We start from the raw sequence: 27,097 nt of genomic DNA, 5'->3' as shown, positions 1-27,097 counted from the left end.
GCCTTGCTGTAAGGTGTAGCTTTTGGTCAACACCTTCCCCAGCACAGGAGCAGAGAGAGGGATCCGCAGGTTAGACTGAGGAGGCAAAGGTACTCTTTGGCAGGTAGCTGCCTTCTTGGATGTGGGGTGAGTCACTGGTGCCCTGACAGATGGGCTGAACTTTTCAGTGAGCAACCGGTAGCTGGCTCCACCCACTGTCCTGGGGTAGAAGGAGTGAATCTTCCCGATCTTGGGAAGAAAGAGGACGCACAGGCAAGTTCCTGAATAAAGAACTTCTAGAGGAGGAGGGGAACTGAAGGATGAACCAGCGAGAATAAGATGGAATCCCATTGCTCAGAAAGGGGCTTGAGATCAGGGCTGGGTCAGTATGAGTGGTAATCCCCAAAGAGGTGGGCTATAGTCCCTTACAATACTTCATCTCATGCTGCTGTGCTGTGGTCGATCGCTTCACTCATGTCTGACTCTTTGTGGCCCACCAGGCTCCTCTGTCTGTGGGATTTTTCCAGCAAGAATACTGGAGTGGGCTGCCATGTCCTCCCCCAGGGGATCTTCCCAACCCAGGGATCAAACCTGCGTGTCCTGTGTCTCCTGCACCGCAGGCAGTTCTTTAACGCTGAGCTACCAGGGAAGCCCAGTCTCACGGTGGATATATACAACGGAATATTATTCAACTTTAAAAAGGCAGGGGATTCTGACACACACTAGAATATGGATGAACTCTGAGGACTTTATGCTCAAGGCAATAAGCCAGACACAAAGGACAAACACTGCATGATGCCGCTTCCATGAGGTTCCTAGAGCAGGTCAAGTCATAGAGACAGAAGGGAGAAGAACAGTGGCTGCCAGGGTCTGGAGGGGAGGGGAATGGCGTTATTATCTAATGGGTACAGAGTTGAGTTGAGGATGATGAAAAGTTCTGGAGATGGATGGTGGAGATGGTGTCACAGAATTGCACACTTCCAAATGGTTAAAGTGATACATTTTGTGTTACGTATATTCTGCTACAGTAAACAAAAAAATCTATACAAACAAAACAAACCCTTTCACTTCATCCCAGAGCTGTTGGTAGAGACAGAGGCAGGACAGTATCTGTGAGGTTGTTCTGTGGCTCACGTTGTGTCCAGAGCAAACGGGCAGAGACTCGGGGCTGGGCGAGAGTCACGGGCTGCAGAACCTTGGGCGTTTTCTGAATTTAAATAAGAATTTTCGGTCCCTCTAGCATCTGTCTTTATACTGAGAAGCCAGGAGCACAAACACCTCACCCTTAGACATCAGGTAACTGTGCACCTAGTTAGCCAAGCATCGTCCTGTCCTGGCGCCCCTCCGTCTGCTTGGTCTGAACACTCAGATCCCATGTCTTGACCCCTTTCGGTTTTACTGACTACTGGTTGGCAACCAGGCTTCCCTGATGGCTCAGCGGGTGAAAAAATCCATCTGCAATGCAGGAGACACAGGAGACTCGAGTTCAATCCCTGGGTTGGGAAGATCCCCTGGAGGAGGAAATGGCAACCCACTCTAGTATTCTTGCCTGAAAAATCCCATGGACAGGATCACAAAGAGTCAGACAGGACTCAGCAGATAAACCGACAGAAAGAGACAGTTGGCAGACATTTAAAATCTATCATTGGTTGATTAGAGTAATTTTAACTCCTAGAAAGGTCAACATTCATAAGTAAACCAGGATAAGAGAAGGGAACCTGGCATTTGTGCTCACATTTAAAGGCCTCTCATTGTCGCTGTAAAGGGGACTTTCTTATTAGATGACAGTTGTCAGGCAAGGACTCATCCTATTTTCGTCTGAATCTTTTTTATTGTAAAGACAAGACTGTAACCACTAACAACGTTTAGAAACATTACTGGTGATTCCACTGTCCTTAGGCAAACAGAATTTTTCTACATATTTGTAATCATATTACCTATGCGATTATTATTTTTAATTTAAAAAGTATCCATAACATTTTCATGCTGGGACTCAGATTTCATAATGATCATTGTTAATAGCCTATAATTTACTCAGCTTTGCCTCACTCACCGTCTCAATTTTCTGCTATCACATATCATTTTGCAGGAGAGCAGTTACACACTTTTTTTCTTCCTTTGAATTACTTCCTTCAAACAAATTTCCAGGGCAGGGATGCTTTGTGTATTTTGATGATGTTGGGTTATGTATTTGTGCTACTTTGCGTATCAGATTTTATTCACTTTACTTTCTAGTAACACTTGTGTATTTGTTCATTTGTGCTGATGTTTGCTCTGCAGTGTGTGTTTTGCTCAATCAGTGGCTTATTACCATAACTATTGTTTTCACTGTGTAGATTCTTAAAAAGCAAGGAATTTAGAAGCAAAGTCGAGTTGCTCAGGGAGAATAGAAACTCAGGAAGAAAGACTGATTTGAGATGATCCGTAGGGATGAGAGAAAGGGCTTTACCTTAATGCTTGGATATTAGGCTGTCTAATCACTATCATTAGAGGTGCAGTAGTTGGGTTATTATCGGATCAGAAAGAAAGAGCTGGGTAGGTGTGCCGCTCACATTCCATCTCAGCTGGAAACACAAGAGGGTTTGGAGTGAATAAGAAATTACAGTAGAACAATATCCTTCTTTGACTTAGCCCGGGACAGGAACATCTAGAGGGAGGCAAGGGATAGAATTGCTTTTAAGAGTCAGTTTTTTAATGTCTAAATGTATTTCAAGTCAAGGACAATGAAAAGAAATCCAATGAGTTTCAGTTTATCTTACCTCCTGGAATAGGGCTGTGCACTGAGGAGTGAGGAGGAAATGGTCAAGAGCACATTTTGGTATCTGAGCCCCTTTTCCCAGAGGCATGAATAATGCTGGAGGCATTGGCTATATTCTATTATGAGCAGAAAACTTGCCAACAACAGGAACCAGCAAATACCCATAGTAAAGAAGGCAGTAGTTGTCTTCCTTTCCCTCTCCCAGGCTGTCCGTGAGTTGTTCCCCTGTGGCCATCGTATGACTTTTAATATTTTTGTTTATTGGTTTCCATATTTCTCGCCACTAGTCTATGGACACAATAGAAGCAATTCTTTGATAGTCTGTGTCTCTGGGACCTGGCCTAGTACCCAGCATCCGGGAGATGCTCAATGAATGATTCTTAATGAACACTGTAAGGAAGTAACAAATTAGCAAAGAGCCATTCACACTGAATACTGATGCGTTAATTAATTTACGAGTGAAAATGACTGAGAGCAGGCTTAACTTGTAAGGGGAGAGGAGAGAGGATGTGGAAAGTCTAGTTGAGGAGTGATGAGGATTTTTAGAGATGAAAGCATGGAAAACAGCATGGCTTTGGAATTACATCATGGCTGACTCTTGCTGGTTATGAGATTTTTCTTCTTTGAACCTCAATATGCTCTTCTTTAAAATGGGTTAACTACTGTCTAGCTCATAAATATGTGGTGAAAGTTAAATGCAACTATGTTAACGATGTTTCAGAATTACCCAGCACATAGTAAGTGCTCAATAGATGGGACTTTCTTCCCTTTGCACCTCCTTGGGTTTATCTAGAACAGTGGTTTTCAAGCTTATTTTAAGTCACAGGTCTTCCTTCTTATAAAGTCTTTCTTGGAAACATTTAGAAAACACAGACAGAACTTCCCCAGTGGTCCAGTGGTAAAGAATCTGCCTGCCAATGCAGGAATCCGGGTTCAGTCTCTGGTCCCGGAAAATCCCACATGCCTCAGATCAGCTAAGCCCATGGGCCACAACTGCTGAACCCTGAGCGACCGAGAGCTGGCGCTCTGCAGCGAAGTAACCACCGCAGGGAGGAGCCTGCGCATCTCAACTGGAGCACAGCCCCCACTCGGTGCAGCTAGAGAAAGCCTGGACACAGCAACAAACACTCAGGGCAGCTATAAATAAATAAATAAACCAAAAAGAAAAAAGCAAATACAGATAAATAAACCAAAAAGAAAACAAAATACAGACAGGTGAAGCTGCTTCCTGTGCATCTGGTAGAGGGGAACATTGCCTGCCGGGCCCTCCCTTCGCCCTCTCACAGGTGCGTCCTTGGAGGATGTATCCATCCAAGGATCGCTGTGTCACAAGCATGCTACACGGGAGCCTCTCTGTAGGTCACAATCCTGCCAGCTCCTCCAAGCACTGATTGCTTCTTCCTGACTCCAGCTGGGTAACAGGCGGATGTGGATTTCAGAGCAAAACAGCAATGGCAGAGTTGGAGTTAGAGTCTGATTTCTTCGAGTTAAACAGGAAGAACATCCGCTAATCTCAGGATGCTGCGTTTGGTTGGTGATGTTTTAGAAATGCAAGGAAAATGGGGTGATGGCTCCTTCGGGTTGGCCAAACGGATGTTGTTATTTGTAAATAGCGCCTATCTGATTGTTAGGATGCACAAGCACTTTGGCGTATTAATCAGTTCAGTTCAGTTGTTCAGTCTTTGTGATCCCAGGGACTGTAGCACGCCAGGCATCCCTGTCCATCACCAACTCCCAGAACTTGGAGTATTAATATCAGAACACTGTGACTATTTTTCATTCATAAAACTTTTGTGGTTGGTATTTTAAAATGGTCATCCATCATCTTATTTGTTCCTGACCTCCTCTTTATGTGTTTATGATTTCACTCATCTCTTTATTGAGCACTCTGATCAGAGCACTCTGTACAAGAAGTGGCCTGCCTGCAGGGAGCTCTCAGTCTGGAAGAACCTGATATGTTGACAGGTCCGCTAGACTCGGCACAGTCCACACTGGTAGGACGGGAAGAGGGGCGCAGTTCTCAGACCTGTGATTCAGATGTGAAGGGCAATACAGGAGATGGTGATGCTTAGCCATGATCCGGGACTAGCTCATAACCAAGTTGATGAAAAACTCTATGATTCTAGTTTTGATAATTTTCAAATAATTCATGCTATTTGAAAGTAATAAAACGTAATTGTTTCCATGATACTGAATAATTTACATTTTTCACCGATATAAATGATTCTTTCCCATTGCATTGCAGTTTAGTGGAATGTTAGTATGCTAGAAAAAGCCAATTTTTGTTTTGCTGATTTCAGAAAGTATATCAGATGTGTGAGTGTCGCAGTTATAACCAATATGGTGACTGAAAAGTTAATTATTCTGCCTGAGGTGAATAGATGCATCTAATGACTTGGGCGAAATACAGGCTATTTAAAACAACCAAATGGTTTAGACTTTAATTATTTCATAAACAGGACAATTCTCATCCTCTCTTGAGAGTCTGTAAATGTGTCCTTAAAGAGAAGCAGCTGTTTGATTGATGGATTTGTAAGGTGAGGGCTGGGGAAAGTTTGTCTGGTTGGCTGAGCATTCTGCACTCATGCATTTCCCCAGTGTTGGGCACTCAGTCGTGTCCGCCTCTTTGTGACCCCATGGACTGTAGCCCTCCAGGTTCCTCTGTCCATGGAATTCTCCAGGCAAGAAACCTGGAGTGAGCAGCCATTCCCTCTCCAGGAGATCTTCCCAGGGATCAAGCCTGGGTCTCCTGCATGACAGACTGCTTCTTTACCGTGTGAGCCATTAGGGAAGCTCGCACATATGCATTAGGCGCCACTGATGCTTTCTTCACTAGAGGGTGGTGCAGTTGGCTGCAGTGCAACTGAAATCCTGGGACCAGGCCATCGCAGGACCCGGTAGGACACAACGCGCTAGGAGTGAAGGGCTGTGAGGTTGAGATCCAGGGCTGGTCAGGAAGGAGTCCAAGCCAGAGGGCTGATCCCCTGGAAGTTAAGATCAAGTTCACAGAGCCCCTGGGGGAGATGAGGTTTCAGAAAAGACAGAAACTTGGAAGGGGAGGACACTGACCATCTGGGGGCTCCACGGGGGCAGTCGAGGTGATAACTGGGGTCAAGGAGTGGGGCTGGAGAGGAGCAGACATCTGGGAATCTTGAGGTCGCAGGCTTGGCTGCTCCGGGCTGTTCGTGTTGGGAGAATCTCCAAGACGCGCTGGACCCTAGACCAGAAGCGGGGATGAAGAGGCAGCTGAGGAGGCAGCGGGGTCTATGTGGGAAGGAAAATGAAGGTGAGGAAGGACAGAGGCCTGTGCAGAGGCCGCTGGAGGACGTTCATCCAGAGACCAGAGAGAGAGATGGAGCCTTCCCAGCAGCTGGCTTGGCCTGGGGCTCTGCCCAGGGGCTGGACCTCTGGTTTCCACAGTGAGAGTACTCACCCGGCCCCTCCCTGTCTCTTCAACTTCATCTGGTTTTCCACTCCCGGAGGACTCGGGCTGCAGCCCTGCAGCAGTGCGCCAGCGTGCAGAGGGAAGGGGCGCCGGGCTGGGCCAAGAACGCGGAGGCCCTGGAGGCAGGGCTCATGGGCCACCGCTGCACTTTGGAGGCAGGGCTCACAGGCACCGCTGCACTTTGTGAATCACCGCTCATCTTCTCGCAGAGAGTCGGACACAACTTAGCTCGGCACACAGCACATCTCGGGAGAGAGCCTGTGTGTGTTTTCAGGACGTGGCCCTTTGCGTCTCCTCCCTCACTGGCAAAATGAAATGTTTGGCACCTGTGGGGGCTGGGAGACAGAAGTTTCCGAACTCCTCTCTAACCTCTTCGAAAACCGTCAGTTTCTGAACTGCTGAGTTTGGCTAAAATGGAGGGGTTTCGATGACAACATCTCCAAGTTCCAGTAGAAGGCCAGGCATGCCATCATATCGCCACTTGCGTTATGTTCCCACAATGCAGGGAGAGTTATTTCAAGCCAAGTAAAGCTCTCTCTTGTGGCTCCATGGCTTGTCCTTGGTTTCCTGGTGCCAGGTGACTAAGGAATCTGTTCAGAAGGTAAAATCTCTGAAAAGGAAACAGCACTGGAGATGAAGCTTCCACCATGGTTTATTCCAGGGATCTTGTCCCCTGACTTTCACTCCCCGGGAATCCCTCTAGGAGGTTTCTGGGTGCACTCATCTTTTTTCTCATCTCTTCCTGGTGGCCAGGGTCCCCTTGAGGGGGCACCCTCCACAGCTGGGCTCACATAATGCTCTCACAGGCCTGCACCCACAGGGCCTGTGTAGACTGACTCCTACTGCCCATTTGACCTCCTTCCCTTTGCTCCTTCATTTCTAGCCCAGGAGCCTCGTCTTTGTTCTGCAGATAAGCCAGCATGCTCCTGCCTCAGGGCCTTTGCACCTGCCGTCCCCTCTGCCCGAAGGTACACCCTGCCCTGTACTGCCTCATTCCATCATTCAAAGCAGTTTGTCCTGATTCTCTCCTCTTCTGAGGCTGGCCAGCAACCCCCATCCCAACCCAGGGTCTGCCCACCGTAAGGGGCTCTTTAATGAACAGACCACCGGGAGAAAATAAGCCACACCCTGTGGGGACGCAGCTGTCGGATTCCTTTGGTGTCCCTCCTGTTCAGATGTCTCGATGGTCACCTGGTGTAGCCGAGCAGAAAAAAGTGCAGATTCTCCAGTGAGACTGGGATTCCGGGCTCCCAACTGCCTGGCCCTGGGTGTGTCTCTGAGCCTTTCTGTGCTTCAGTTTCTCTGTAAAATGGAGATGATAATAGTGCCTGGCACATAGGATTGCTGTGTGGATTAAATGAGTTGATGCAGGCTTCCCTCATAGCTCAGTCGATAAAGAATCCACCTATAATGCGGGAGACCCCAGTTCTACTCCTGGGTCGGGACGATCTGCTGGAGAAACAGACAGGCTGCCCACTCCTGTATTCTTGGGCTTTCCTGGTAGCTCAGCTGGTAAAGAATCCACCTGCAATGCAGGAGACCTGGGTTCGATCCCTGGGTCGGGAGGATCCCCCGGAGAAGGGAATGGCTACCCACTCCAGTGTTCTGGCCTGGAGAATTCCATGGACTGTATAGTCCATGGGGTTGCAAAGAGTCGGACACGACTGAGCGACTTTCATTTCACTTCAATGCGTATCAGGCTGTAAAGACCATCCTTGGCTCATGGCGAGTGCCTGACAAGTGTCTTAGGATCCCTTCCCTTCTCTGGTGAGGGGTCCTGCTCACATGCTCCCCTCCACCACAGCCCCCAGCCCTCTTTCCCCTCTCTAGTCACGCCTTTGCTGTCTCTCCTCTCCAGAAGGCCCTTGCTCCCTCTGTGTGGTCTTAGAGACGTTAATGGAGGGGGGCGGGGAACCTGAATGGGTGTTCCTGGTGGGCTTCTTAGCCTTCCAAGCCTCAAGTTTCCTGGTTGGTGAGAAGAGCTTATTTTGAGCCTTCAGTGAGACGCAGATGGAAAGTCCTGGCACATTCTGGACCCAGCAGATGCTCAAGGAACCATGGCTACCGTTATTTATGAAGTGGCCTCATCACACCCCTCCCCATCTCCGAGCCCCCAGCCCCCCAACCATCCAGGGTTGAACCTCCAGAGACCCAGTGCCCCCAAGGGTGCCAGGAAAGACTTCAGAACCGAACCAATCCCACTGCAGCTGAGGAGAGCCTGACACTTTGTGGAATTCTTCCTGTGACTCATCTGTATTTTTCTGGACACTTTTGGTCAGCAGGAAATTCCTTTAAATGAAGCGCCTAGCCTGGGGCTGCTGAGTTTGTGTTACCTCACGTGGTGTCTCAGTGACTCTGCCTGGAAGGTCCCTTTCTTGTCCCCATTTTGTGGATGAGTAAACTGAGGCTTGAAGAGCTTGTGGTAATGCTTGTCCCTTCTGCTGCCTCCTTCCCCTGCTATCACACTTTTCATCAGGCCTCAAGCCCCATGAGTGGCTCAGGTGTACTTCCTCTGAGCACTTTATCAAGGAACATTGAATGGCTACCCCTAAGGCTGACCTAGCTGTCAGACACAGCAGGCACCATGCCTGGGACCTTGTGACCCTTAGGGACTCAGCAAAGGGTTGAACTTCTTTTATAATCTGGAGAAAGTAAATGAACTTTCAGGTCAAAGAAAATGTTTTAACATGTAATGTTAATACATTCATCTTTATATCAATACAGTCGGTGGCTCAGACGGTAAAGCATCTCTGTCTGCAATGCGGGAGAAGCGGGTTGATCTCTGGGTCAGGAAGATCCCCTGGAGGAGGGCATGGCAGCTCGCTCCACTGTTCTTGCCTGGAGAATCCCATTGACAGAGGAGCCTGGCGGGCTACAATCCATGGATGGTCACAAAGATTTGGACATGACTGAGCAACTAACACACACACGCCGTCATAAAATATGATTAATTATTTTATTTTAAAGAGGAAGGGATCTCTTCTTCCTCCATGTTGAAAACCGAGTCCCCAAAACCTTGAATATGTAGGTTTTTATAGCAAATGAGACTCAAGGTTGCAGATGGAATCACGGTAACTAATTAGCTGATCTTTAAATAGAGAGATGACCCTGGATTATCTGGGTGGGCCCAAAGTGCTCATGAAAATGAAAGTGAAAGTCGCTCAGTCCTGTCCAACTCTTTTAGACCCAGGGTCTATACAGCCCATTGAATTCTCCAGGCCAGAATGCTGGAATGGGTAGCCTTTCCCTTCTCCAGGGGATCTTCCCAACTCAGGGATGACATCCAGGTCTCCCACATTGCAGGCAGATTCTTTACCAGCTGAGCCACCTGGGAAGCCCAAGAATACTGGAGTGGGTAGCCTATCCCTTCTCCAGGGGATCTTCCCAACCCAGGAATTGAACGGGGGTCTCTTGCAAATTGCAGGTGGATTCTTTACCAACTGAGCTATGAGGGAAGCTGACACTTAAGGGTCCTTAAATGTGGAGCAATGAGGGGAAGAGAGAACCAGAGAGCTGTCAGCGTGAGCAGGACCCCCTGTTGCTTGCTGTGAAGACGGAAGAAGGGGCCATGAGCAGGGAGCGTGGGTGCCTCGAAGCTGGGAAAGGTGGGGAAACATTCTCTCCTAGAGTTTCCAGAAGAAACGCAGCCATGCTGAGCACCTTTATTGCAGGACTTCTGACCTCCAGAACTGTAAGCTGATAAATCTGTGCTGTGTAAACTGCCGAGTTGGCCGAAAATTGACAGCGGTCCTAGAAAACTAATAGATCCACCAGAGCAGAAGTAGCCACAGACCACGAGAGCACTCCCATGCCCGGGCTGCCCCCTGCCCCCAGTCTCTGGTGTGAGGCTGTGGTGGAGACCTCCAGCTGTGGACCGTGCCTGCCAAGCAGCGTCATGCCGTCATACTCCACTCATGATATCACAGCAGAATTGGGGCCAGTCCTCCCCTCTGCGTTCTTTAGGTTTTCTGTGAGCCGTCCCCTTGGTTCCTTTCTTCTCGATCTTTCAAGCATCTCTTTCAGATTTGGAGGAATTTAAATACCTTTCTTTTTTTCTTTCTTTTAGTTCTCTGCAGTGGGGCTTAACTAGGAACTACCTCCCTCTTTACCCAAATTTATTGGACTTGGCCCCCAAAGTGGCATTCCACCCCCCTTTCCTTGGTAGACAATTTTTACTGGAGGTAATGGAAAATAGATAATATTTCTAAGTTTATAACATTCCCTCCAATGGTCTGGATTCTCAAATAGCCATGGTAACCAGTCTGAAGTGAAAAAATCTAATAAATCAACAGGCTGGTTTCTCAGTGTCTAACATTTGTCTGCCCTGAGAATGTGGCAGAACCATTTAACTGTGTGTGGTTCCAGCAGACAGAGGAGGAGAGAGAGAAAGAGAAAAGAGAGTCAGTATCACTCACGTTCTTGAGTGTTGGGGGTGCCCACGCTTGCTGTAGACCCCCAGATAAATCTTTGCCTCCCATATTGTTTCTGGAAGTCACAAAGGCAAGGTTAGACCTCTGGGGAGTAGTGGTCTTGCCCAGAGTTATAGCTGGGCCACAGCCAGGATTTGAGGCGGCTAAGTTCTGTCAAGGAGGTGATGGACAGGAAGAGGAAGCTGCCAGCTTCCAACAGAAAATTGGCATTAAAAACTAGGAGAGAAAAGGGATTTAACAGTGCTTTCCCTACTTGGGATTTGGCCTTCCCTAGCTCAGATGGTAAAGAATCTGCCTGTAAAAAAAAAAAAAAAAAAAAAAAAATCTGCCTGCAATACAGGAGACCTGGATTCAATCTCTGGGTCAGGAAGATCCCCTTTAGAAGGGCATGGCAACCCACTCCAGTATTCTTGCCTGGAGAATCCCATGGACTGAGGAGCCTGGCAGGCTACAGTCCATGGGGTAGCAAAGAGTTGGACACGACTGAGTGACTAACACTTTCACTTCCCCTACTTGTATGAGAAAGTAGACAACACCCAGTGCTGTTCACAACGGAGTGAATTAGTTGATGGACGCTCATTTACCTAATCAGATGGTGTGTGCTGAAGCTCCTGATGGTTGTTTTCAAGGTTTGGGGAGATTCTATCTCTTGTGAGGTGGAGGGAGAGAAGAATCTGATTTTTTGTTTGTTCAGTTGCTCAGTTGTGTCTAACGCTTTGTGACCCCATGGGCTGCAGCACACCAGGTTTCCCTGTCCTTCACCATCTCCTAGAGCTTGCTCAAACTCATGTCCATTGAGTCAGTGATGCCATCCAACCATCTCATCCTCTGTCGTCCCCTTCTCCTGCCTTCAGTCTTTACCAGCAACAGAGTCTTTTCTAATGAGTCAGCTCTTCTCATCAGGTGGTCAAAGTATTGGAGCTTCAACTTCAGCATCAGTCATTCCAGTGAATACAGTCTGACTAGTAAGAGCGATGGCCCTGAAACTCCAGTGTGACAGACCTCAAGTGCGCACCGTCAGATCTTACCTTACATCCACTTGATATTAGTCCTTCGACTGTGATTTGAGCTACTCATACTTTTCCTGATTATTCTCTTTCTTATCATTTTGGTTAGAGGACCTTCCCATGTACCAAAATTTTGAATTGTTATATGGTTACCGTAATCATTCTCTTAAGATTGATGTCATGCTTAGAAAGACCTTGTCTCTGCTGACAATACAAGTAATTCGCCCCGTATTTTCTTCTAGTATTTTTGGACTGCAAATTTTACATGACATTTTAAATCGTGTGGCATGGATTTTGATGTAGGTTATACGTAATAGGTCAGGCTCTTCGTGCCTTCAGATGGCCACTAAGATGTCCCAACATTATTTTCCATATTATCTCCAATTGCTGTGATCTGAATATTTGTGTCCTCCCAAAATTTAAATTCTCATGCCTGATGTGAAGGTATATATAGGTGGAGCATGTGGTAGGTGATTAGGTCATGCGAGCGGAGCCCTCATGGTTGGGATTAGTGCTCTCATAAGAGACCTTGCAGAGGTCCCCAGCCCCTTCGGTCACATGAGGACACAGCATAAAGTCTGTGACCCAGAAGAAGGCCCTAACCAGACAGTGCTGGCACCCTGGTCTCAGACTTCAGGCACTGTGAAAAATCAACTCTGCTGTTTATTACTCCCTAGGTTATGGTGCTTTGTTACAGCAGCCTCAAGGGACTAAGACATCCCCTAAAGTGCCCTAACATGATATTCTAAATTCTTGTCTTCTATGGGGTTTGCTTCAGGACTTTTTATTCTGTCCCTTTGCTGTCTCTATGAACCAGTCCCACACTGCTGTCTCCCTACTACAGCATGTCCTCTTACTATTTCCTAGATCTAGTTCCTCCTCCTTATTAATATTTTCAGAATATTCCTAGATATTCTTGCCATGTTCTTTTTTCATATGAATTTTGCAATAAGTCCAAATTATCTCCAAAAAGAATTCTGGGTGATGTTTTAGAGGAGAACGTCTTAACTAATTGTGCTCCCTTCTAACTGGCATCCTCAAGATCAGAGTGTCTTCCTCTTAAATGGCTTTTTCCTTGTGTTCACATATCCCTCTCTAACTCTGTGCTGTTCTGTGCTTTTTAAAAACTATTTCCCCCCTAGTAGTTCTCTGTGTTAACTGCACAGTTAGTTTTGTAAGAAAGGCTGTGTTATTTTCCAAACAATGTATGTGATCCAGGTTCTCTGAATCCTCTCTAGTATTTGGTCTTGTCATTATTTTATTATTTTAGCTGTTCTTATAGGTGTGTACTGGAGAAGGCGATGGCACCCCACTCCAATACTCTTGCCTGGAAAATCCCATGGACAGAGGAGCCTGGTGGGCTGCAGTCATGGGGTCGCTAAGAGTTGGACACGACTGAGCGACTTCACTTTCACTTTTCACTTTCATGCATTGGAGAAGGAAACGGCAACCCACTCCAGTGTTCTTGCCTGGAGAATCCCAGGGATGGGGGAGCCTGGTGGGCTGCCGTCTCTGGGGTCGCACAGAGTCGGACACGACTGAAGCACTTAGCAGCAGTAGCATAGGTGTGTAGTGACATCTCATCATGGTCTTTATTTGCGTTTGTCTAATAGCTGATGGTGTTGAACATCTTTTCCTGTACATATTGCTGTCTGTATGTCTTCTTTAGTGAAATGTCTCTTCATATCGTTTGTCTATGTTCTAATTGCCTTGTTTGTGTTTTTACTCTAATGTGTTAAGAGTTCTTCATCATTCTTTTGTCAGATAATGTGGTTTGTAAATATTTTCTTCCAGTCTGAAGCTTCTCTTTTATCTTCTATATACTAGCATTCACACTGGTTTCTTGGAGAAAAAGTTTGTAATTTCAATCAAGTCCAGTTTTTCCTTTCTGATTGTGCTTTTGGTGTCATGTCTAAAAACACTTTACTAAACTCTAGATCCCAAAGATTTTCTCCTTTATTAACTTCTAAAGTTTTGTAGTTTTATATTTTACATTGAGATGTGTGATTCATTTTGAATTAATTTTTATATAAAGTGTTAGGTTTAGTGAAGTTTAATGATACATGTTGCAAAGTAATGATATATGATTGTCTATCAGTTCAGTTCAGTTCAGTCGCTCAGTCATGTCTGACTCTTTGCGACCCCATGAATCGCAGCATGCCAGGCCTCCCTGTTCATCACCATCTCCCGGAGTTCACTCAGACTCATGTCCATCAAGTCTGTGATGCCATCCAGCCATCTCATCCTCGGTCGTCCCTTTCTCCTCCTGCCCCCAATCCCTCCCAGCATCAGAGTCTTTTCCAATGAGTCAACTCTTCTCATGATGTGGCCAAAGTACTGGAGTTTCAGCTTTAGCATCATTCCTTCCAAAGAAATCCCAGGGTTGATCTCCTTCAGAATGGACTGGTTGGATCTCCTTGTAGTCCAAGGGGCTCTCAAGAGTCTTCTCCAACACCACAGTTCAAAAGCATCAATTCTTTGGCGCTCAGCCTTCTTCACAGTCCAACTCTCACATCCATACATGACCACAGGAAAAACCGTAGCCTTGACTAGACAGACCATATTAATGGTTCCAGTGTCATTTGTTGAAAAGACTGTCCTTCCACCATGGAACTGCTTTTGCATCTTTGCTAAAGATTGGTCAGTCATATGTGTATGGATTTATGTCTGGTTTCTCTCTCATGAACAGAGGAGCCTGGAAAGCTACAGTCCATAGGTTTGCAAAGAGTTGGACATGACTTGCATAGATCAATGTGTCTGTCCCTCTACTAATAATTAGTACAGTCTTGATTATTATACCTATATACTATCTTGAAATAGGGTAAATGGATTTTTCCCACTTTCAGTTCAGGTTAGTTCAGTCGCTCAATTGTGTCCAACTCTTTGTGACCCCAGGAACCGCAGCACACCAGGCCTCCCTGTTCATCACCAACTCCTGGAGTTTACCCAATCTCATGTCTATTGAGTTGGTGATTCCATCCAACCATCTCATCCTCTGTCGTCCCCTTCTCCTGCCTTCAATCTTTCCCAGCATCCAGGTCTTTTGAAATGAGGCAGCTCTTTGCATCAGGTGGCCAAAGTACTGGAGTTTCAGCTTCAACATCAGTCCCAGGACTGATCTCCTTTAGGATGGACTGGTTGGATCTCCTCGCAGTCCAAGGGACTCTCAAGAGTCTTCTCCAACACCACAGTTCAAACCCATCAATTCTTTGGCGCTCAGCTTTCTTTATAATCCAACTTTCACATCCATACATGACTACTGGAAAAACCATAGTCTTGACTAGACAGACCTTTGTTGACAAAGTAATGTCTCTGCTTTTCAATATGCTGTCTAGGTTGGTCATAACTTTCCTTCCAAGGAGTAAGCGTCTTTTAATTTCATGGCTACAGTCACCATCTGCAGTGATTTTGGAGCCCCCCAAAATAAAGTCAGCCATTGTTTCCACTATTTCCCCATCAATTTCCCATGAAGTGACAGGACCGGATGCCATGATCTTAGTTTTCTGAATGTTGAGTTTTAAGCCAACTTTTTCACTCTCTTTTTTCACTTTCATCAAGAGGCTCTTTAGTTCTTCTTCACTTTCTGCAATAAGGGTGGTGTCATCTGCATATCTGAGGTTATTGATATTTCTTCTGGCAATCTTAATTCCAGCTTGTGCTTCATCCAGCCCAGCATTTCTCATGATGTACTCTGCATATAAGTTAAATAAGCAGGGTGACAATATACAGCCTTGACATACTCCTTTTCCTGTTTGGAACCACTTAATTCTTTTTAAAAATTGTCTTAGCTATTCTAGCTTCTTTGCCTTTCTACATTAATGTTAGAATCATCTTATTTATATCTGTAGAAGAAACTTACTGAGATTTGATAGAAATCTCATTAAATTGTGTATCAATTAATTGTGTATCTCATTAATTATGTATCAATTGTGTATCAATTCTTGGGGAGAATTGATAACTTTACCATGTTGAGTCTTCCATTCCACAAATACAATGTTTTCCCATTTATTTAGATCTTATTTTGGTCTCTTTTATCAGCACTTTATAACTTTTAGCATACAAGTCCTGTACAGGTTTTATTAATTTGCACGTAATAATAACAATTTCATGAGCAGTTGTGAATGGCATTGTTTGCTAATATTTTATTTAGGATTTTTGCATCAATATTCAGATGTGACATTAGGCTACAGTTTCCTTTCTGTGAACAATATTTATTGCTTTTTGATATCAAGTCTTGCAAATGAGGGAATATTTCCTTCCTTTTCTATGCTTTGAATACATCCAGACATGAGGTCTCGAGGGAGCTGGTAGGGAGCTCTTTGACGACTGGCCCTCTTTTTGTAGCACTCAGGCTGTTCAGATTTTGTCTCTTCCATCAGTTTTGATAAATTCTTTTGTCCTAGAAAATTTGTGTTTTCAAATATATTTGTGTTTGATTCAGCAAAGCCCAGAATTGTCTTAAGGGTTTTTAAACTTCTTTTCTGTTTGATTATTATTTTCTCAGTATTTTAAAGTATTTGTGAATTTCTTCTTTTTCTTACTCAATCGTTTGCCTATTATTTCTTTTCCCTTTTTTAAAGAGCAAGCATTCCTTGTAATTATTTATTAGTTCTGCTATTTTTCTGTTTTTGAATTCCTTATTTTTTTAGATCAATTCTTTCCCTTGTAAGAATTTCTTTTATTGGTCTGTTAATGTCCTGAGTTGAATTCTTAGTTTATTTTTCTTTCTTATTTAGTGATATGTTTATAAGGTTGAGAACCTTGTGCTGAATAGTGCTTCTGCTTTATCTTGTGGGTTCTGATATAAAATGTTTTTCTCACTGATTTCTAGATTCTGCGGTTTCAATTTTGATTTTCTCTTTCATCAAAGATTGTTCAGGAGACTGATTTAAATTCCGTGAGAAAAGAGGATTTGAGATTTTAAATTTTATACATTTCTCATTGTATATGAATATCATCTCTACTTTCTAATTTCATGATGTTTTGAAAGTTTCTTTTGAGACTTAAACTGGAGACAGTTTTTCTCTTAAAGCTCTATGAATGTTTGAATAGAAAGACTATTTTTGTTTCCAGACTATAGAACTTTATGTATAATAGTTAGATTTGCATTATTGATTATAGTGTTTAGTCTCCTTCTTATTAATGATCCATCATGGCTTAGCAATGCCTGCGCTCTCTCCTTGTATCTCCAGTAATTTGTTTCATTAATGTTGATGCACAACTGGACTCATCTCACACGCTAGCAAAGTAACGCTCAAAATTCTCCAAGCCAGGCTTAAACAGTAAGTGAGCCAGGAACTTCCAGATGGTCAAGCGGGATTTAGAAAAGACAGAGGAACCAGAGATCAAATTGCCAACATCTGCTGGATCATGGAAAAAGCAAGAGAGTTCCAGAAAAACACCTATTTCTGCTTTATTGACTATGCCAAAGCCTTTGACTGTTTGGATCACAGCAAAGTGTGGCAAATTCTAAAAGAGATGGGAATACCAGACCACCTGACCTGCCTCTTGAGAAATCTGTATGCAGGTCAGGAACCAACAGTTAAAACTGGACATGGAACAACGGACTGGTTCCAAATATGAAAAGGAGGACATCAAGGCTGTATACTGTCACCCTGCTTATTTAACTTATATGCAGAGTACATCATGTGAAATGCTGGGCTGGATGAAGCACAAGCTGGAATCAAGCTTGCTGGGAGAAATATCAATAATCTCAGATATGGCAGATAACATCACCCATATGGCAGAAAGTGAAGAAGAACTAAAGAGCCTCTTGATGAAAGTGAAAGAGGAGAGTGAAAAAGTTGGCTTAAAACTCAACATTCAGAAAACTAAGATCATGGCATCTGGTCCCATAACTTCATGGCAAATAGATGGGGAAACAGTGGAAACAGTGTCAGACTTTATTTTTGGGGGCTCCAAAATCACTGCAGATGGTGACTGCAGCCATGAAATTAAAAGACGCTTACTCCTTGGAAGAAAAGCCATGACCAACCTAGACAGCATATTAAAAAACAGAGACATTACTTTGTCAACAAAGGTCCGTCTAGTCAAGGCTATGCTTTTTCCAGTGGTCATGTATAGATGTGAAGTTGGACTGTGAAGAAAGCTGAGCACCAAAGAATTGATGCTTTTGAACTGTGGTGTTGGAGAAGACTCTTGAGAGTCCCCTGGACTGCGAGGAGATCCAACCAGTCCATCCTAAAGAAAATCAGTCCTGAATATTCATTGGAAGGACTGATGCTGAAGCTGAAACTCCAATACTTTGGCCACCTGATGTGAAGAACTGACTCATTGGAAAAGACCCTGATGCTGGGAAAGATTAAAGGCAGGGGGAAAAGGGGATGATAGGGGATGAGATGGTTGGATGGCATCACCGACCTGAGTTTGAGTAAGCTCTGGGAGTTGGTAATGAACAGGGAAGCCTGGCGTGCTGCAGTCCATGGGGTCGCAAAGAGTTGGACACAACTGAACGACTGAACTGAGTGTTGATGTTGTGGTCTAGTGGATAACTGTTTAATGCCTTATTGTGAGCCATATCTTTTGGAATCATGCTTTGCCATTCTTTGTCTGGTTTAATGCCCTTTTCTCAGTGACTTCAACCTCCAGGTTTTACATTTGCTGTCTCAGCTCTCTCTCTATTTGCATTGGCTGATACTTCTGTGCCCATACTTCTGTTTCAATCCTGCTGAATCATTTTGTGTCTCTTGTGTATATCCACAGAGTTGTGTTTCCTCTGATAGTTAAGAATGTAGCTCTGTAATATAGCTCCAGTGGCTTTCTGGCTGATTACAGTTTTATATAATGTTCCTAATACAGTATATCTCCAGACACTATCTGTTAACACCCTGTTATGAACCAATAAGTAAACTTATGTAATTCTTCATATTTTATCCTCACCCTGTAACACTCCTTCCAATTTTAGCTGATTACCTTTCTTAGTGTTTACCTTTGCCTATTAAATGTCCCTAAACTCTACTGCCTGATTTGTTACCTTTAATAATAACCACCCTTCTTCTTCAGATATTAAAGGCAGGTTACAGAGAGCCAGGGTACCTGGGTGTGGGGTCTCATCCCACCTCTAAGTGAATGGGGAATCCCCTTAAACTCTGGCAGGTGGAGAGGAGGCCAGGCAGAGGAGCGCTTGCAGAGGAGACCATACGCCTACCAGGGAGAGGCAGGAGAACGTTCCACTTTCCGTCTGACCTTCAGTGAGTGATGACTTCTTGTGCTTCTGTTTCCTTCCTGGTAAAACAAGAAGAAAATAGCACTTACCACGTAGTGTTGATTATTTGGAATAAAATAATTAACATGGTTAGAGCTGTGTCTGGTCCACAGTCAGCAGCCGGAGGAGTTCATAGTTACACCGTAATGATCGTGATTACTGGAACTAGACGAAGCTTTATGGTGCAGAGGATGGATCTCAGAAGATGTTTACGTTAATTGCAGCTGAGAGCGGTTAGGAAGCCATGGCACCCTTCTCACCCCGCAGAGCCCTTTCTGTGGTAACACATCAGCCTGTAAAGACCTCATATTTTGCAGAATTGTACACTTAATAGAGCTTATTTGGGCTGGCTTCACAAAACCAAAGCAACTTGGAACCAGAACATCACTGAAACCAACAATCATCCTAATAAAAATATCAGCACAGCTAAAGACATGTTGCATTCTGTGTTCAGATACTTAAAGGGCACTACTTTTCACCACAAAGTGGAGTTGCTTGGAAGGGTGGGGAATACTGTGTTATGCTCATGGAGACAAGGATACACGGGCCTTATCATCTGAGGACAAGTAGGGAGGTTCGCAGCTGCAAACTTCGGCGAAATGTGAGAGCAGAGACGAAGACTCCGGGTGCTTGTCTTTTGCATACTCTTTCTGAACAAAGATAGTGAATAAGCATGCATTCAGCACTTCCAAGTCAGAGCACGTGGCCAAACTGAACAGAAGAAGGTGGGCATTGCACACCATGCTGGAAACTTCCGTGGCCTCTGCCTTCAGTTGAGTGGGTGTGTCTTCCATTTGGTAGCTGTCACTTGGTGGTTCAACCATGGACAACGCTAGAAAATCATCAACTATGAACCAAGATGACTCAGGCCTTTTATGCATTATTGCTGCCCCCTTTCTTATGAGTATCTTCCATGTACAGGCATTGAATATCTGTGTGGAACACATGGTGTGATAGGCCCTCATGAAGCCTTGCCAGTGGATTCTCCACATTATGAAATCCATTCCGAATTGTGGTTAAGGCACAACATAGGTCCAGAAGATGAATGCTTTCCCGTCATCATCCTCTACCCAGAAGCTTCTGGTCTTCCTGGAACTTCTGGTAGGTGTCCAAGCATTTCAGCAGAAGTTTCCAAACCATGTTTAGTAGTTTTGATTTAGGAGCAAAGGAGACTTTCACATAGGCAAAGACACGATTCCTCTGGCTGCAGGGCCTTTTGCGTTGATCCCGCCCCTTCTGGTCAGTCTGGCGAATGACAGTTGAGCGCCCGAGTCCTTGTTGCTTGTTGTCCTTCAGCCCTGGAAGATGTCACGTTTCTTTCTCGAACAGTCACAGCGAAAATATCTACCTCGTGTTGAGCTGCTTCAGTAGTAAATATATTGTACGTTAACTTTGTTCCTTATGGCATCCCGGCAGTCAGCATTTATCCGCTTACTCTTGCCGAGAACTGCAAGGGCCAGAGGTGGCATAGTCAGTAGTGGCCAAGTGAGTCTGTGAGCCCAGTTCTTGTTTCCAAGGTGCCATCCAGCATCAGGAATTGTCCTCAGATCTCTCTGCCCCTTCTCCATGCTCCAGTTGAGCCTGAGAATATACCGGTCTCCTGTGTGGATTTTGCTTCTTCAATACCCTCTCTCGTGCCTTGTAGGATTCTTCCTATTTTCCGCGGAGACCTTTCTTACTTGGAGGGGAGAGTTTTCATTCTTCCTTAGCTCCCATTCAGGTTGAGAGAAGGTTGAACCCATGATTTTTCTAAGCATTTTTAAAAGTCAAACTTTTTGCTAAGTTTCAAAGCAGTCGTTATTTTTCTTCTTTTTCAGTATCCTTCTGATCTTCAGTTTTTCTTTAAAGTCTGTCTGAAAAATAACATTTAGTGTGGCCAACAGAGTAGTCAATTGGCAATAATACATCCAGAACACAAAGCGGGCGATGGGAAGTAAAAAGCAAGGCGCTTTCCAATTTTAATCATGTCAGATTCCACTGACTTTCTCTCCAGAGTAACATAGTAAAATGCGAACCCTTAAAAGAAAAAGAAAAAAGAAACTCAGCTTTTTAATCCTGCTTTCAGTTTATAGCTGAGATACAAATTGGCCTCAATTCATGCCTGCGTTGGAAGAAAATGACCCTGAACTGGGTGGAAAAAAAACTGAGAAAGTGCCAGAGGAGTGAAGCAGAAATGAGAAATAAATATGGGGGTTTATTTTGTAATTAACAAATCATGTGTGTAATTTAAAGGTCAACTAGCACTACTTATAATTAAAAATAGTTGCCCATGGCCCCTTACCTCTTGGTCCTGGTTCCTGGTGTCTTAAGACAACTACTGCAATCCCTTTAGCTGTTTCTCGTATTTTATTTTTCTTAAACCCTGTGTATTCTGAACAAAATAGTTTTAGTACTCTTTCTTGATTCTTTTAAATTATTTATTATGTGTTGACTTTCAACTATGAAAGGGGAGAATTTAAGTCTCTTATTGAGTTGGCTCTAACACACACACACACACACACACACACACACACACGTTCTCATTCTCTGTCTTTGTATCTCTCTCCCTCTCCTCCCAAAAGAGTGAGTTATATTATCAATTTTAGCTAAATCAACATTTAGCTAAAATGTCTCCCTCATTGTAGGCAGATTCTTTACCAGCTGAGCCACAAGGGGAAGCCCAGGAATACTGGAGTGGGTAGCCTATCCCTTCTCCAGGGGGTCTTCCTGATCCAGGAATCGAACCAGGGTCTCCTGCATTGCAGGCAGATTCTTTACCAACTGAGCTATCAGGGAAGCTCCAGTTATATTATCAATTTTAGCTAAATCAGCATTTAAATTTTGCATCGTGATCATTGTTGAGCTGTTATTTATAGCTGGGTCCCATGGTATGCTGTTATTAAATTTACTTTCCTGTGCAACACTTTTGCTTTTACCGGAGGTGATAATCATACTTTTTCATGGCTTCCTTCGTTTTCTAGTTACCTCTTACTAATTCATTCTAAAACCTTCTGATAGATCTGAAAACCTCCTCTAAATGTGTGCATACTAAGAACAAGTCACTCTTTCTTTTCCTTCCTGGAGGTATCCTTCCTGAAGCCATCTGGGCTCTGCTGGCATCTGAATTTGTTTGGTTTTCAAGCCTATCTCATTGCTCTTGTCTCTACACCATGCTTGTTGGCATTTTCTTCCTGTCTTTCCTGAGTTCTAGTCTCTATTTCTTAGATCTCAGGACTCTCTGTTTTTCTGTTTATTTTAGTGGTACATAGCTTCTGGAAATGGAACTCGGGAGATAGAATTTTGGATTCTTTAAGTGTCTGAAAATGTGTTTTTGTTGACCTCACTCTTGACTGGTAGTTTGGAAGCAATTTTCCTTCACAATTTTTAACAGCTTTACTGAGATAATTCCCATATTGTGCAATTCACTCATTGAAAGTATGCAGTTCATTGTGTTTAACTTACTGACACAGTTATGGTATCATCACAACATTAATTTATAACATTTCATTGTCCCCAAAACAGACTCCATACTTCTTATCCCTTATTTTTTCCATTTCCTCTTTATCTTCAGTTTTATAAAGAGCTGAGGATATTCATACCTTAAAACTTTGAATTCTTTTTCTCAGTAAAGTTTTAGGACTGTTTCTGTATCCCTTGTGCTAACAACTGTTCAGTGTTATGCCATGTTGCAACTGGCACTTCTTTTTCATTACTTTTTGGCCACACTACGTGCCCCATGGGATTTTAGGCCCCTGACCAGGGATTGAACCTGCGCGGTGAAACCACCATCGCCTCCCCTCGGGACCCCCAGGGAATTCGCTGTAGCTAGCACTTGATGTGATCTCGAGGTATGGAAATTTGTATTCTTCAGTTCTAGGAAATTCTTTGCCTTCTTCTTCCTCCTCCTTTTTATTCTATCTTCATTTTTTCCTGTCAACTTTTAAAAAATTATTATTACTTGTTGAATCTCTCGTATCGATTTTTTTTCTTCACCCTGTTACTTCGTTTTCCTCCTTCACATTTCAGCTCAGACACCACCTTCCGGGAGCCCTTTCTCCATCCAGCCTTAGATAAGTCAGCACAGCCCTCCATTTAGAAGTGCTTTCTTTATTTCTCCTCTGAACGACTGCAAGGTTGCAGCTTAGTAAGTAATTGTACAGTTAACTCTGCAGTCTCCGTCTTCCCCAGTAGACCGTGAGCTCCCTGCGGCCAGCGCTGGGTTTGTGTCGAGACTCACTCTGGCGCAGCACCTGGCGCCCTCCCCCTTCCTGGGGCTCATGCGTGTTTGGTGCTCGAGTGAACATGGGTAGCAGCTCTGCTGGGATGAACGTGGTGTGAGGTGAGGCGGGCACGGTCTGTAAAGACAAGTTTTGATAAGCAAAGGCACAGTGTCACCTCGTTCAGGGGTGTTCCAGACCACTGGAAAGAAAACCAGCTTCTGTTCGCTGGACATCTGTTCGCCACAGCTTCTGTTCGTCACAGGCGTCTGTCGGGCAGCGAGCCCCCTTCTGTGAACTCGCTCAGCCACCACTTTCTGCCTCGGTCAGGTGTGTGAGTCCTTCCTGGTATTTAGGCAAATTGACAGGAGAATGTGGAGCAAGTTTTATTTGCCAATATCCATCCTGGTATTTAAACGGTCATGAACCCCCGCCTCAGTTTCCTTGTTTGGAAATTGCCAGTAGTGTTTATCTCAAAATAGTTTGAACGAATCAAATGGAGAATTGCCATCTCGTTTTTGACTTGTTTGGAGTGGGGTTTCTCGGCCTCTGCACTCTTGGCATTCTGGGCTGGATAACTTCACTCTGGGCATCTGTTCTGTGCGTTTCAGGCTGTGAGTGGCATCCTGGACTCTATGCACTTGATGCCCCCATTGTAGCCCTCGACTTCGCCCCCCACCCCTAGTCACAACACTCAGGAATGTCTCTGACCTTGCCAAATGCCCCCTGGGAAGCGGAATCACCCGCCATTGAGAACCACTGGTGTACATGCAGACTTGGGGTCTCTTCCCAGACACATACAGTTGGTAGCACTGCCCAGGGCCTGTTGGCATTCCCCAGAGCAGTGGGGGTCCACCCATGTGGTGGGTGGAGTGCTCAGAAGAGCATATCGTGTCTTGAGCTGGAATTGGAAGTGTTTCCAGAAGCCTCCAGTGCCAATACGATGACCTGCTTGTTCTTGCTAGTTGGGCTCATGATGGGTAAAGAACAGAGCATGTGTGTTTCTGGCACATGGCTTCCAACATCCCATAGAAGGAACCGAATGTTTTGAGAAATACCAGGAAACTCAACTCTGATAAGTGGACCATGAAGTTAAACATTGATTTGTCAAATGGGAAGGAATTTCCTGAGTGTTGATTTGAATTCTGATTCCACCTTGAGAGAGAGACTGATATTTTGAGATGGGCAGGGTGACTTAGTTTCTATGGCTGTAGTTTTCTGGCTAAGCCCTGAGCTTCCCTTTCATTGAATGCAGCTAGGGAACAAGCCTGGACCCACAAGCCTGGGGAAGAGAGAAAGGATTGGAATGAGTCTAAGAATGGTGCTACAATCCAAGTGGGGCCCTCGTGGTGAGCAGGTGTCCCCCCACCTGAAACAGGCGAGGAAACGAAAGTCCTTCCCTAGAGCCTCCAGACAGGAACCAGTCCTGCTAACACCTTGACCTTAGACCAGTGAGACCTGTAGTTTGCAGAACTGTGATAATATATTTCTTTGGTCTTAAGTTAGTAAATGTGGTAATTTATTACAGCAGCCATAGGAAACTGACATAGCTCTCAAAGTCTAGAGGTCAAAATGAGAGTCCGGTGAGCATAAAGCCCAAAGCAGGGGGACTTGGGAGTGGACATTTCAGAGTGAACACTGATCCTTTGATTCATGTGATAATTGTGGGTCTATTAGACATGTGTGTGTGTGTGTGTGTGTGTGTGTATCTGTGTGTATCTGTGTGTATGCATGGGTGTGAGTGGGCATGTTTGTTCTGGCCAGAATACAGAGCTTTGCAAACTGGAGAGACTTGGCCTGCTCTGGGCAGAAACCAAAATTCCAGACTACTTGGAAAGCTTTATATTCTATTACTTGCAGTCCATCATCCAGACATATTTGTTCCAATTTGGTACCTAATATTCCTTGTCAGGTCCTATTATTTTTATCAGGAGGTTCAAAAGAGGATGGGATTATATTTCCAGTACATCTGCTATGTTCCTGAGTTCCAGAGTTGATGCATGTCTATATGGGCGCTCATTTAGTCTTCACAAATGACAGTTGTTAGAGGATAGTGATGATGCTGATCTGCTCTCTGACTGCATTCCGTGTTTCTCGGAAGCAAGGTGAAAGATGTCGGGAAGGATTCATGAGATCAGGCGAGATCAGGTTAGCGATTGATCTGGGGGTACTAAAATTCTGCACCCAGAACCAAGGGAAAAGAGTATGACGAAAACCAAAGACTGGGAGACTGGAGCTTCCAGGATGAAGGAGCAGGAACGAATGTAATCTGACCCTTTCTTCCCAGTTCACACACACATCCTTGCTGAGACACTCGACTTGTTCTTCTGAGATACAGTAAGGTCATGTGTATGAAAGCAGTTCATAAACTGAAGGCTGGGGACATATGAGTTATTATTAGGAAATGTTAGTATAGTTGCTCTTTCAAAGAAGGGGAAAATTGTATATTTATAAAAAGTTGGTGGTGATGGTTTAGTTGCTAAGTCGTGTTCGAGTCTTGTAATCCTGTGGACTGTAGCCCAAGCACCTCTATCCATGGCATTTCCCAGGCAAGAATACTGGAGTGGGTTCCATCTCCTTTTCCAGGGGATCTTGTGTCTCTTGCATTGGTAGGTGGATTCTTTACCACTGAGCCACCAGGGAAGCCCCTTATAGGAAATTACCAAGGCAAGTATTTTTGTTTTTTCCTTAAAATATGTTTTTAAGGGTGAATGTAGCATCTTTACCTACATCCTGTCCCAAGAGATGATTGGGCCATTTTCCTGTGCAGAAGCTTAGCCCATAATATTCAAATAAATATTTAGTCTTTCTCAAGTTTGATGGATACAAAAGCATTGATGTAATATATACTTAAGGTGTGTGCATGCTCAGTTGCTTCAGTTGTGTCCGACTCTGTGCGACCCTATGGACTGTGGCCCACCAGGCTCCTCTGTCCATGGGATTTTCCAGGCAAGAATACCGGAGTGGGTTGCCATGCTCTCCTCCAGGGGATCTTCCCGACTCAAGAATCAAACCCATGTCTCTTGGTAGGTGGGTTCTTTACCACTAGCGCCACCTGGGAAGCCCATACTACTTAAGGTAGTATCATAATAAAGGGCTTCCCTGGTGTAGCCTGGAGAATCCCAGGGATGGCAGAGCCTGGTGGGCTGCCGTCTATGGGGTCGCACAGAGTCGGACACGACTGAAGCGACTTAGCAGCAGCAGCAGCTGGTGGCTCAGACAGTAATTCATCTGCCTGCAATGCAGGACACCTGGGTTCGATCCTTGGATCAGGAAGATCTACTGGAGAAGGGCATGGCAACCCACTCCAGTATTCTTGCCTGGAGAATCCCATGGACAGAGGAGACTGCTGGGCTACAGTCTGTGGGATCACAAAGAGTCAGACATGACTGAGCGACTAACATTTCATTTTCATCATAATAAAACCAGCAGTCAGAAACCCACTGCGCACCTGAGGATCTGGAACATTGCCAATACTGTTGAAACTATTTATGCACTCTTTCCTCATCCTGCCTTGATGCTTCTTCCCAGAAGTAAAACTGTTCTCTTTATTATTTATCTATTATCCCTTTGCCTTTTAAAAACAGTCTTATCATGTATCACACATGTAAACAATTTTCTTCTTTGGGGATTTATAAAAATGATTTTGTACTTTATTTAGCTTTTTAAAGTTGCCTTCCCCCCAACTTATGCTTCAGAGGATCATTCATGTTGCCTATAATTGTGTTTCGCTAATATGTTCTGTGTTTGACCTTGTAAATTAGTCGTTGTTATTCAGTCACTAAGTCATGTCTGACCCTTTGGGACCCCATAGACTGCAGCAGGCCAGGCTTCTCTGTCCTCCACCATCTCCCGGAGTTCACTGAGACTCACGTCCACCGAGTCAGTGATGCTCTCTAACCATCTCATTCTCTGCTACCCTTCCTCCTTCTGTGTTTAACCTTTTTCAGCATCAGGAAAATGATGATTGACTTTTCCAGTGAGTCATCTCTTCACATCATGTGACCAAAGTATTGAAGCTTCAGCATCAGTCCTTCCAATGAATATTCAGGGCTGA

At 44.6% G+C, this 27,097-nt stretch overlaps 1 protein-coding gene across 2 annotated transcripts in view; it reads left to right on the top strand.

The window, feature by feature from the left end:
- CPXM2 (carboxypeptidase X, M14 family member 2) overlaps nucleotides 1-27,097 on the top strand; it is a 134,829-nt gene that overhangs the window by 54,292 nt on the left and 53,440 nt on the right. The gene's annotated exons all lie outside the window — the stretch shown is intronic.

This window comes from Oryx dammah, unplaced genomic scaffold (genome assembly GCF_014754425.2).
Source record: "Oryx dammah isolate SB20612 unplaced genomic scaffold, SCBI_Odam_1.1 HiC_scaffold_14, whole genome shotgun sequence".
Taxonomy (NCBI): Eukaryota; Metazoa; Chordata; class Mammalia; order Artiodactyla; family Bovidae; genus Oryx; species Oryx dammah.
The sequence above is the reverse complement of the archived record's forward strand: the minus strand, read 5'-3'. Positions and strand labels throughout refer to the sequence as shown.